This window comes from Colobus angolensis, unplaced genomic scaffold, assembly GCF_000951035.1.
Source record: "Colobus angolensis palliatus isolate OR3802 unplaced genomic scaffold, Cang.pa_1.0 Scaffold10, whole genome shotgun sequence".
Taxonomy (NCBI): Eukaryota; Metazoa; Chordata; class Mammalia; order Primates; family Cercopithecidae; genus Colobus; species Colobus angolensis.
In genome coordinates this window covers 17,877,733-17,890,766 of record NW_012110919.1, presented here as the reverse complement: position 1 = coordinate 17,890,766, position 13,034 = coordinate 17,877,733, and the positions used below count along the sequence as shown (strand labels likewise).

General features: G+C 38.9%; 1 protein-coding gene, 1 long non-coding RNA gene and 1 pseudogene across 3 annotated transcripts in view; 2 read left to right on the top strand and 1 right to left on the bottom strand.

Moving 5' to 3' along the window:
* Positions 1 to 13,034, top strand: part of LOC105507126 — a 276,554-nt gene that overhangs the window by 144,381 nt on the left and 119,139 nt on the right. The gene's annotated exons all lie outside the window — the stretch shown is intronic.
* Positions 1 to 13,034, bottom strand: part of RFX4 (regulatory factor X, 4 (influences HLA class II expression)) — a 163,198-nt gene that overhangs the window by 133,069 nt on the left and 17,095 nt on the right. The gene's annotated exons all lie outside the window — the stretch shown is intronic.
* LOC105507120 lies at positions 5,762 to 6,665 on the top strand (annotated as a pseudogene). The gene has a single exon (XR_001001043.1). The product of XR_001001043.1 is annotated as a 60S ribosomal protein L6 pseudogene (transcript).

The following is a 13,034-nucleotide window of genomic DNA, read 5'->3' as shown; positions in this document are numbered from 1 at the left end:
ATGGTGTGGTCTCGGCTCACTGCAACCTCTCCACCTCCTGGGTTCACACGATCCTCCTGCCTCAGCCTCCCAAGTAGCTGGGATTACAGGCACCAGCCACCATGCCTGGCTACTTTTTGTATTTTTAGTAGAGACAGGCTTTCACCGTGTTGGCCAGACTGGTTGTGAACTCCTGATCTCAAGTGATCTGCCTGCCTCAGCCTACCAAAATTCTGGGATTACAGGCATGAGCCATGACATCCGGCCTGCAATTATATTTTAATACAATAGTGATGAGTCACCTTAAGTTGTGACTCCAGATTTTCTATGCCATCATGCCACTGAATTAGAACTTTTCCCTATCCTATGCTATAGGTACCCTCAGTCCCCACTGAACAGTCAGTAACAGGAGAGGGTAAAGGAAGAAGTGTACATTCAGAGTGAGGCACATGGTAAGACAGGAGAATGCCAGTGGCTAGGAGCTGTGAAAGGGCAGAGGGAATGGGACACAGCGTGGACTGTCTCGGGAGAGGAAGAACCTCATTCCATACATTCACAACAAATATACACACATGCATGTGTGTGTCTGATACCTCGTGGAAGGAAGTGGAAGGTTCTGGATTCCTGCCTAGGATACGGGATGGAATTTAGAGTCATTTCATTTAGACATTAAGAAAATGGTGACCTGAAGGCTAGAGGACTTGGGCACCTCTTGGTTACATTTCACTTACTCTGTCTCTGAAAGAGGGATTCAGGAATCCCAAAAATCCCACTGGGTTCCTGTTCTTTGGACCCATCCTATCCTCCCAGTTTCTCTAATTTCTTCCAACCCTCTAACACCAGCCTAGTTTAAGGCCTCAAACTTGGAGTAGGTAGCAGCCCTGATGTTTCTTCCTGGCTTGAATCCACCCGCATAGAACCTCCACACCAACCCTCTGAAAATACCACTTTGATTTGTCACTCCTCAGCCAGCTCCTTCGGTGGCACCTCAGACCTCAAATTCTAGACTCCTTGTTTGGAATCCAGGTCCCTCAGTGATGTGGCCCAAACTCATTCCTAGTCCTGTTTGCCATGATTCTTCAACCTCTCTGCTCAAGCCAACCTGGAAAACTCTCCAAGCTCAAGACCAGTCTTGTAGCTTTCTGCCTCCCCCATTTTCCCATCACTGCAGGAACCACATGGATCCTTTGAGGGCCAAGACAAATGTCACCTCCTCCAAAATGCCTTCCCCAGAGTCACCTTCCAATCTTGTGACTTCTCCCAAACTTCAGCATGCATAATTAGTAAATCACCTGCAAGTATTGTTAAAATACAAAGCATGTGTCAGTGAGTCTGGGATGGGCCTAAAATATTGCATTCCTAACAAGCTTCCAGGAAGGTCTATGCTCTAGGTCAGTACCACACTTGGTTTGGCAAGGTCTTAAGTACACCTCATATCCTTTGAATGAAGTCGATCACATATGGCTTTGCATTGTGAATATTCAAGTATGTGCCTTAACTTCTTTTCTCGATTGAAAATTCATTGAGAGCAGGGATTCACGGAAAAGACAGTTTATGTAGTCAAAAGAGAGCCAGCAATAAAATCAGATAGCTCTAAATTCAAGTCTTAACTCTACCACTTACTTGCTATGACATTGAATAAGTCACATAATCTCTGAATCTCAGTTTCTTCATCTGTAAAATGGGGAGAAAAAATACTTTCCCTCCAGAGGATTAAAAGAAATTATGGTTGTGATTATGCCCAGCATACTGCCTGGTGCTGAATATATTTTAATATTGGCTCCCTCCTCTTTCTTTCCTTACATAATTTTGGGATTTCCATAGAGTCTAGCATGTAGTAGATGCTCAGGGAATCTTCTGGGCCCAACTTTTGCAGAAACTTCTGTTCTACCCATACAACTCTGTCCAATCCACACTGCTGAGCCTTCCTCTCTGGATATGATGTCCCAACAGTCACGGACTTTTTAATATTTTACAGTCACAATCCTCCTGCTTGTTGGTGAGTATGCCATCAGAAGCATACATATCTACTGACATCTGCTAGGGGAAAAATGCAATTGTTTAGGTTGGAAGTGAGAACTTATGAGACCTGAATTATGGCAAATAACCCATCCACTCTTGCTCGGTTTCTTCACCCATCAGGCATTTAGGACTTGACCCCACTGGTCCAGGGTTTTCTTTCCAACTGCATTCCATCAAAAAATGTCAGTCCCATATCACATTTCCTCATACTAGCGAATCAACTAAATTAATCTTTTCTGGGTTGCTAAGCAGACATAACAGAGCATTTGACAGATATCAGAAGGCCTCAGTAACAGTCCTGATTCTGACACTAACTAGGAGTGTGATCTCTGGCAAATCACATCCCTTCTCTGAGCCTTAGTTTCCTTAACTGTAAAACAGGAGAGTTGGGCCAAGATGATCCATAAAATCTCATACTCTTTTATTCTAGGCTAACAAACTGAATAGTCTCCCATTCCAAGCAACACATTTTCATTTTGACCAGGTCCTTGGTGCTGATACTGAAAGGCTCATGCCAGCAAAAGAAGTCCTCTCAGTAGGCAGAATGTTGACCTATCTCAAATCACACCCCGAGAAGGCATTTTTTCCATTGGCCTGGTCCAGGGATACATTCTGTGGCAGGCCACCCAATAGCCAATTGTTCATTTTTTCCTGCTTGCTAATCAAACCCCAGTTTTATCCAAGGCAATATTACGATAGCCCAAGAGGTAAACCATGATTTTTCTAAGCCAAGAGTTGGTAAACTTTTTCTGCAAAGAGTCAGATAGTAAATATTTTAGGCCCTGTGGGCCACACACAGTCTATTCCTTTTCTTCTTCTTCCCCCCAACTTCCATACACACTCTTTAAAAATGAAAAAACAGTTTGGGCGTGGTGGACTTTGGGAGGCCAAGGCAGGGGGATCACGATATCAAGAGATCGAGACCATCCTGGCCAACATGGTGAAACCCCATCTCTACTAAAAAAATACAAAAATTAACTGGGCATGGTGATGAGCTCCTATAGTCCCAGCTACTCGGAAGGCTGAGGCAGGAGAATCGCTTGAACCCGGGAGGCAGAGGTTGCAGTGAGCCAAGATCACGACACTGCACTCCAGCCTGGTGACAGAGTGAGACTCCATCTCAAAAAATAAAGTCAAATAAAATAAAAATGAAAAAAATTATTAGATCATGGGATGTATAAAAACAGCCCACAGGCTAGATTTGATCTGTGGTCAGTCTAGTTATCATAATCTTATTCTTTGGACAAATTCTCTTTCATCCTCCCTTTCAGCTATAAATGATAGAGTTCTGGACAAAAACAACATAAAATAAGTCTATTGGGGGCTTCTGGGAAAGATTTTGTTGTTTTCTGATAAAAGAGAGACACACAAGAAGAAAAGTAACTGGCGCCTCCCCTTGTTCCATTTTCCTGTCTTAAATGTGAACCTAATGCCTGGACCTACAGCAGCTACCTTGTGATTACGAGGTACTAACATGGGGACAAAATACCAACAATGTAGGGGACTCAGCAGAAAGACATAAAGAGCCTGGGTCCTGGAGGATGTTGAACTGTTGAATAAACCCTGGAACCTTATCCTTCCCATCTTTGGTTAAATAAAATAATAAATATCTACATCATTTAAACCATCAGGTTTCTGCTTCTTAAAACCCAAAGCATTCTTTTGGATTTTTGTTTTTTTGAGATGGGGTCTCACTCTGTCACACAGGCTGGTGTGCAGTGGCATGATCTTGGTTCACTGCAACCTCCACCTCCCCAGCTTAAGCAATCCTTCCAACTCAGCCTCCTGAATAGCTGGGACCACAGGTCAAAGCATTCTTAACATGCTAAAGCAGAGTGGTTTTTTGCTTGTAAGTAATTTTTTTTTTTTTTTTAAACGGAGTCTCGCTCTGTCGCCCGGGCTGGAGTGCAGTGGCTGGATCTCGGCTTACTGCAAGCTCCGCCTCCCGGGTTTACACCATTCTCCTGCCTCAGCCTCCCGAGTAGCTGGGACTACATGTGCCCGCCACCTCGCCCAGCTATTTTTTTTGTATATTTTTAGTAGAGACGGGGTTACACCGTGTTAGCCAGGATGGTCTTGATCTCCTGACCTCGTGATCCGCCCGTCTCGGCCTCCCAAAGTGCTGGGATTACAGGCTTGAGCCACCGCGCCCAGCCCCTCATAAGTAATTTTTAAAACTTCAACCATGTCCTGTAGTAAGCACTGGGGTTACAACAGTGAACCACACAACATTCCTGCCTTCTTGGGGCTTTCTAGTCTATTAAAGAAGATGACAAGGCACAATCAAATATTGACACATCAGATCAGTCACTAAACGGAGGTGATGAGCTCTACTCTTGGTATTCCTACTGGCAAATTATGAAATCTCCAATGCCAAGTCTTTGAAACATGAGGGTTCATTACTTTCTGAGAGGCAGACAAGTGCAAAAAACAGTATAAAAGACTAATGCTGAAAGGCAGACATATAGACCTAAGTTCAAATCTCAACTCTACCACTTACCAGCTATGTGACTTTGGGCAAGATTCTTGACATCTGCTAGAGGGGAAGAATGCAATTTGGGCCGGGTGCAGCGGCTCACGCCTGTAATCCCAGCACTTCAGGAGGCTAAGGCAATCAGTTCACGAGGTCAAGAGATCGAGACCATGCTGGCCAACATGGTGAAACCCCATCTCTACTAAAAATACAAAAATTAGCTGGATGTGGTGGCACATGCCTGTAGTCCCAGCTACTCAGGAGGCTGAGGCAGGAGAACTGCTTGAACCTGAGAGGCAGAGGTTGCAGTGAGCTGAGATCACTGCACTCCAGCCTGGCAATAGAGCGAGACTGCATCTCAAAAAAAGAAGCAATTTGGAGTGGGCTAAGGACTTGAGGGGAATTTGAATGCAAGTATGCTTGAGCTTCAATTTCTACACATGTAAGTAAAGCTCATAATCATAAGCCACCTCTTTGGACTATTGTGAGAAAGAAATGAGATCATGGAATTAAAGCACTTCTCATTGCTCAGTAAATGATAGCTATATATACATATTAACTATAAATAAATATATATGTAATTTTGCTTAACAATATATTCTTAGAAAAAAGACTGGAAGGAAACACAAAAACATCAAGAGTGGTTATCTCTACATAGTAGTATTAGAGGCAATTATTTTCTTTCCTCAGATATTTTTCCAAATATATGTACACATAACTTTTATAGTTGTGGGACTTTTTTAAATGTGATCTTTGTGTTTTGAAAATAAATGCAAAATGTGAACTGAAATTCCTTTATTCTTTTATCTGGACAAGAGTCATGTTCTAGATCTAGCACTGGTATTGACTTCTTGTATAATCATAGAAAGCCACTTCACTTCTCTAGGTCTCAATTTCCTTGTCTAAGAGTTGTTGATCATCAGACTTCCAGTTCCCTCCATAATAAAGTAGCTTGCACTAGATTAACTCACCCACCAAATTGTAAAAGCTAGATAAAATATACAAATAGCTATTTGAAAACATTGGAGAGCAATAAATGCAGACAGGACTAGAGGAACTACAAGCCTTGAAAGAAACGAAGCACCAGAAGTAAGCTCTATAGTCACCTTGGTGTTTTCCTGAAAGATCTTTCCAAATTGCTACACTGGGAAATAGAACCGAAGCAAAGAGTATAGTCTATTGAGCTAAGGAGAGTTTGGGAATAACAGAGTAGCTAATATCTAAGGAGCAAAATCCCAAAGAGAAGAGAACTTTAAAGAAAGAGACACCTCTTTTCCATCTTGCAAGATGGCAGGTGAAAAAGTTGAGAAGCCAGATACTAAAAAGAAGAAACCCGAAGCCAAGAAGGCTGATGCTGGTGGCAAGGTGAAAAAGGGTAACCTCAAGGCTAAGAAGCCCAAGAAGGGGAAGGCCCATTGCAGCCGCAACCCTGTCCTTGTCAGAGGAATTGGCAGGTATTCCCGATCTGCCATGTATTCCAGAAAGGCCATGTACAAGAGGAAGTACTCAGCCGCTAAATCCAAGGTTGAAAAGACAAAGAAGGAGAAGGTTCTTGCAACTCTTACAAAACCAGTTGGTGGTGACAAGAACCATGGTACCCGGGTGGTTAAACTTCGCAAAATGCCTAGATATTATCCTACTGAAGATGTGCCTCGAAAGCTGTTGAGCCACGGCAAAAAACCCTTCAGTCAGCACGTGAGAAAACTGCGAGTCAGCATTACCCCAGGGACCATTCTGATCATCCTCACTGGACGCCACAGGGGCAAGAGGATGGTTTTCCTGAAGCAGATGGCTAGTGGCTTGTTACTTGTGACTGGACCTCTAGTCCTCAATCGAGTTCCTCTACGAAGAACACACCAGAAATTTGTCATTGCCACCTCAACCAAAATCGATATCAGCAATATCAAAATCCCAAAACATCTTACTGATGCTTACTTCAAGAAGAAGCAGCTGCGGAAGCCCAGACACCAGGAAGGTGAGATCTTCGACACAGAAAAAGAGAAATACGAGATTACAGAGCAGTACAAGATTGATCAGAAAGCTGTGGACTCACAAATTCTACCAAAAATCAAAGCTCTTCCTCAGCTCCAGGGCTACCTGCGATCTATGTTTTCCCTGACGAATGGAATTTATCCTCACAAATTGGTGTTCTAAATGTCTTAAGAACCTCATTAAATAGCTAACTACAAAAAAAAAGAGAAAGAAAAAGAAAGAGACAAACATACTTGCATTCAAATTACCCCTCAAATCCTTAGCCCACTCCAAGCTATACATGCAGAGTGAGAAACCAAGAAACTGAGGGGAAAGTAGCAGCTTAGAGACTAAAAGGCCAAACATTAATTGGTTAGGGTTGGAGTCTAAGCTGGGTCAAAGTAGAGGGAAGTCGGTAAACACCCAGAAAGGCCAGGCTTTAGGAATAAAAACCATACCCTAGTAGTACAGACAAAAGTGAAATAGACTAGACTTAAGCAAGGTTTGACAAGATTAAGGAGATCTGCTAGCTCTCTCTCTGCCTGCTAGAACAAAACTCAACACTTGTTGGAGAAAGTTAACATCCTTCACCCAAACGCTCTTCAACTTTGCATCCATAATGTCCAGTATTGGATAAAAAACTATGAGGTGTTATTGAAACATCTCAAAAGGACCAAAAATATCTGAAATCCAAGAAATAGCCAGATAATAGAAATAGATCCAGAGATAATTCAGATACTAGACTTAGCAGACAGGAACTTTAAAATAACTATGGATAATATGTCCGAGGAGAGAGAGAAAAATATGGTCAAATTAGAGGAAATGATGGACAAAACAGATGAAAAATGGAGAATATCAATCAAGATTTAGAAACTATGAGAAAAGAATCAATTGGACCACCTACCACAGAAGAATACAATATCTGAAATTAAGATCACTTGGATGGGTTTAATAGAAGACTAGACATGATAGAAAATGGGAATTTAGAACTGAAAGTCAGGTCAATTAAAAAAATACAAAACTGAGGTACAAAGGAATGAAGACAGACAAACCAGAGCAAAACATAAAAAAAGAGGTATAATCAAAGGTCTAATATTCATGTAACTGCCGCTCCAGAAGATGAGAAGAGTGAGGAAGACAAAATATTTGAAGAGACAATGGCAAAGAATCTGCAAATTTGATGAAAGACAACATACACATTCAAGAAGCTCAGTGATCCCCAAGAAGAATAAAAACAAGCAAGCTGTATCTATGCACATCATAGTCAAACTACTGAAAACCAAAGACAATGAAAAAAGTGTTAAACCAGCCAGAGACAAAAAGACACATTGCATTCAAAGGAGTAAAAATACATCTGATGACTAACTTTTCATTAGACATTTTTGGACCCCAGAAGACAGTGGAATAACTTCAAAGTGTTGAAAGGAAAATTAAAATTTAAAAAAGTCTCACCAACCTAGAATTTTATCACTAGCAAAAATATCCTCCAAAAATATATGTGAAATAAAGATGTGTTTCATGATCTACACTATACTACACAGTATGATAACAAATCTGCAAGAAAGTTCTCTGAGTCAAAGAAAAAATGATTCCAGATGGAAGCATGAAACTGCTGACAGGAAGAAAGAACCCTGGAGAGGGTAAATTTGTGAATAAATAAAAGTAAATATTGACTGCTTAAAACAATAATAATTATGCCTTGTGGGGTATATAACACATGTAGAAGATGTATACATTAAAATGAGAGCTCAGAAGATGAGAAAGAGGAAAATGAGGTTAAAATATGATGGTGTTCTTCCCCTGTGCTTGAAGTGGTGGAAGGAGTAATGAGAGGTAGATGTATTAATAAGTGAAGAATGCAAAAATGCATATTGTAATCCCCAATAGTACCACTCTAAAAGAATGTATAATTGAAAAGGTAGCAGAAGAAAACATCGAATATTTTTTAAAATTCTATTAATCCCTTCCCAAAAAGCTAAAAAGTAAGAATAAAGGAATAAAGACAGATGGGACAAATAAAAAATAAATAGTAAGTTTGTTGACTTAAACTCAATAATGTCAGTAACAATATTAAATTTAAATGGTCTAAATTCAAAGATTATCAGACTGGGTTTTGTTTTTCAAAAAAGCTATAGTTAAAAACTTTACTGATCTAAATATTGTAAGATTATATAGTAAGACTGAAAATAAAAAGATGAAAAAGATATACCGTAGCAACCCATGTGTAAAGAAAACTGGTGTAGCTGTATTAATATCAGACAAGATAGACTTTAAAGCAAAAAGTATTACTAGAGATAAGGTAGAAATATTTAACAATAATAAAAAAATCATTTCAATAAGAGGACATAGCAATCCTAAATTTCTAAGATATTAATACTTCAAAATATATAAAGTAAAAATTAACAGAACTAAAAAGATAGACAGCCACAACCATAATCAGAGCTGGAGATATTAACATACCTGTCACAGTAACTGAGAGAACAAACAATAACAACAGTAAAACAGTAAGGATATGGAATATTTAAATAACATAATTAACTAAATTCACATAACTGATATCTATAAAACACTCCATCCAGTATACATTCAAAATGTACATTCAAAATGCAAAATACTCATTCTCCTCAAGTGCACATGGGCATTAACCAAAACAGATTATATGTTGGGACATTTAAAATGTACATTCAGCTGGGCATGGTAGCTCACACCTGTAATCCCAGCCCTTTGGGAGGCTGAGGTGGGTGGATCACTTGAGGTCAGAGGTTCGAGACCAGCCTGGTCAACATGGTGAAACCCCGTCTCTACTAAAAATACAAAAATTAGCCAGGTGTGGTGACAGGCACCGGTAATCCCAGCTACATGGAAGACTGAAGCAGGAGAATCACTTGAACCGGGAGGCAGGGGCTACAGTGAGCTGAGATTGCTCCACTGCACTCCAGCCTGCATGACGGAGTGAGGTTTTGTCTCAAAAACAACAACAACAAACCCAAAATGTACATTCAAAATGCAAAATAGACATCCTTTTCAAGTGTGCATGGACATTAACCAAAATAGACTATATATTGGGACAGACACTAAGTCTCAACAATTTCAAATTTTGAAATAATACAGAATATGTTCTCTGACCACGGTGGAACTAAAAGAGAAATCAACAACAGAAAGACAATTAGGAAATCTACGAATGTTGGAACATTAAGCAACAAACAGATTTCTAAATAAGCCAAGTAAAAGAAGAAATCACAATAAAAAATTGAAAATGTGTTTAACTGAACAATAATGAAAGTGTGGTATCAGAAAAATGTTGGGATTAATCGAGCAATGCTTAGAGGAAAATTTATGACTTTAAATGTATATCTTAGGAAAGGTAGAAAATCAATAATCTAAGCACCTATCTCAAAATCTGGAAAAAGACAGCATATTAAACTCAAAGAAAGTAGAAGGAAGGAAAAAAGATAAGAGCAGAAATGAATGCAATTCTTAAAAGATATAAATTGAGAAAAACAACAAAGTCAAAAGTTGGACCTTTGAAAAGACTATTAAAATTGATAGACCCTGGCAAGACTGCTGAAGAAAAACAGAAAAAACATAAATTGCCAATATCAAAAATGAAAGAACATCAACATAGATGTTAAAAACATGACAAAAGTGGCCGGGCATGGTGGCTCATGCCTGTAATCCCAGCACTTTGGGAAGCTGAGGTGGGCAGATCACAAGGTCAGGAGTTCAAGACCAACCTGGCCAACGTGGTGAAACCCCATCTCTACAACAACAACAAAAAATAGCTGGTGGATGCATGTAGTCCCAGGTACTCAGGAGGCTGAGGCAAAAGAATTGCTTGAGTCCGGCAGGCAGAGGTTACAGTGAGCCAAGATCACGCCATTGCACTCCAGCCTGGGCAAAAGAGTGAGACTCCATCTCAAAAAAAAAATAAAGGCAAAAGTAATAAAAGGAAAGTTTGAACATCATGTAAATAACTTGAAAATTTAGATGAAACAGACTCCTTAAAAGTAACAATTTACTAAAAGTAAAAAAAGAAATAAAAATATAATCTAATAACTATTTAGAAAATTGAATCCATCATCAAAAACTTTCCCTCAAACAAAATTCCAAACCCAGTTGTTGAATTATTCCAAAGAGTTAAGAAATAAAGAATACCAATCTTATATAAACTCTTCAAAACAATAGAGAAATATGAAACTTCCTACCCCTGTTCATGAGACCTGTATAATCTTGACACCAAAACCTGACAAGAACATCATAAAAAAGAAATATCATAGGCCACAAATCTCATGAACATAGACGCCAAAATCCTTAACAAAATCCAGCCTGAAATATAGAAAAATCACACCCAGAAGTATATAAAAAGATAATGCTTCTGACCAAGTATGATTTGTTCCAGGAATGCGTGTTTGACTTAACACTCAAAACTCAACTAATGTAATTCACAGTATTAATAGAATAAGGGAGAAAAACACATGATCATCAAAACAGATGTAGAAAAAATGTTTGATAAAATTCAACACCCATTTAAGAAAAGTCTCTCAGAAAACCCAAGATAGAAGGGAATTTTCTCGACCTGATAATGAGTATCTACAAAAATCCACAGCAAATTTCGCACCTAATGGTGAAACACTAAACGCTTTCACCACTTAGGTTGGGAAAAAGGCAATGATGTCCACTATCACCACGTCACCTCAAAATTGCACTAGAGGTCCCAGCTAGTACATAAGGCACACAAAACAAAACAAAAATACAAAGATTATAAAGGAAGATGCAAAGCTGTCATTATTCTCAGGTGACATGATGATGTTCATAGAACGTTCAAAAAACGCAAATTTTAAATTAATAAGCAAATTTAGCAAAGTGGCTAAATACAAACTTATTATCTAAATAATTGCATTTTAATAGGCTAGCAACTAACAACTAGAAAAAACTTTAAATGTACTACTTACTTTAGCATTGAAAAACATCAATTATCTAGGAATAAGTCTAAAGAAAGATGTGTAAAACCTCTACAGTGAAATCTACAAAACACTGCTGGGAAAAATTAAAGATGATCCAAATACTTGGAGGCCTAATACAACATAAGTTAATTGGAAATTTGATGTTGTTAAGGTGTTCTTCCCAAATTTATTATAGATTCAATGCAATCCCCATCAAAAATCCTAGCAGGTATTTTGCATATGTGAAAAAACGACAACTAATTCTAAAATCAATACGGAATGGTTAAGAATGTAGATTAACCAAAGCAATACTGAAGAAGTAAAGAAGAACAAGAGGTCTTATGCCACCAGATATCACGACTTATTGTACAGGTGCAGTAATAAAGACTGTAGTATTAGCCCAAAAATAGATAGTAAGGCCAACAGTTTGAAATACAAGTTCAGACCCAGATCCAAATATATATAATCTGCCAATTTATGATGAAGGCACCACTGGAACTCAGTGGATAAAGGGTGACCTTTTCAAGAAATCATGCTCTATCAGTTAATTAATAAGAAAAACAAAAGAACTTTGACTCCTCCTTCACACTATACACAAAAGTTCCAGATGAACTATTGATATAAAAATGAAAGGTAAAATAGTAAAGCTGCTAGATGATCTGTTAAAAAGATCTTCATGAACTTCAGGTAAGCAAAAATTTCTTAATAGGATACCAAAGCACTAACTATAAAAGAAACACATTAATAAATTGAATTTTATTAGAATGGAAAACTTGTGTTCATAAAAGTTACCATTATGAGAATAAAAAGGCAACCCACGGCCGGGCGTGGTGGCTCACGCCTGTAATCCCAGCACTTTGGGAGGCCGAGGCGGGCGGATCACAAGGTCAGGAGATTGAGACCACGGTGAAACCCTGTCTCTACTAAAAATACAAAAATTAGTCAGGCATGGTGGCATGTGCCTGTAATCCCAGTTACTTGGGAGGCTGAGGCAGAAGAATCACTTGAACCTGGGAGGCAGAGGTTGCAGTGAGCCGAGATCATGCCACTGCACTCCAGCCTGGGCAACACAGTGAGACTCTGACTCAAAAAAAAAAAAGACGTGAAGAGGTAATTCACAAAAGATACACAAATGCCTAATAAGCATATAATAAGATGCTATACTCATTATTTATCAGAAAAAATGCAACCAAAATGACATACGCTATACACCCATGAAAATAGCTAATATTAGAAGGAATGGCTATTTCAAATGTTGACAAGGAAGTGAAACACTGAAACTTTTATAAATTGATAGTGGGAGTCTAAATTGGCACAACCACTTTAGGAAACTGTTTCGGCAGTATCTACTAAAACTAAATATACTTATACATTATGATCTAGCAATTCTACTCCTGGGAACATACCAACAAAAATAAGTGCTCATGTTCACCAAAAGATATACAAGAATGTTCAGAACTCCAATCCTCAAACTCCTTCAAAATAATGAAAGAGGTGGGAACACATTCAAATTTATCCTATGAGGCCAGCATTATCATGATATGAAAGCCAGATAAAGATCCTACAAGAGAAGAAAACTACAGACTAATATCCCTTATAAATATTGATGTAGGCCAGGCGCAGTGGCTCACACCTATAATACCAGC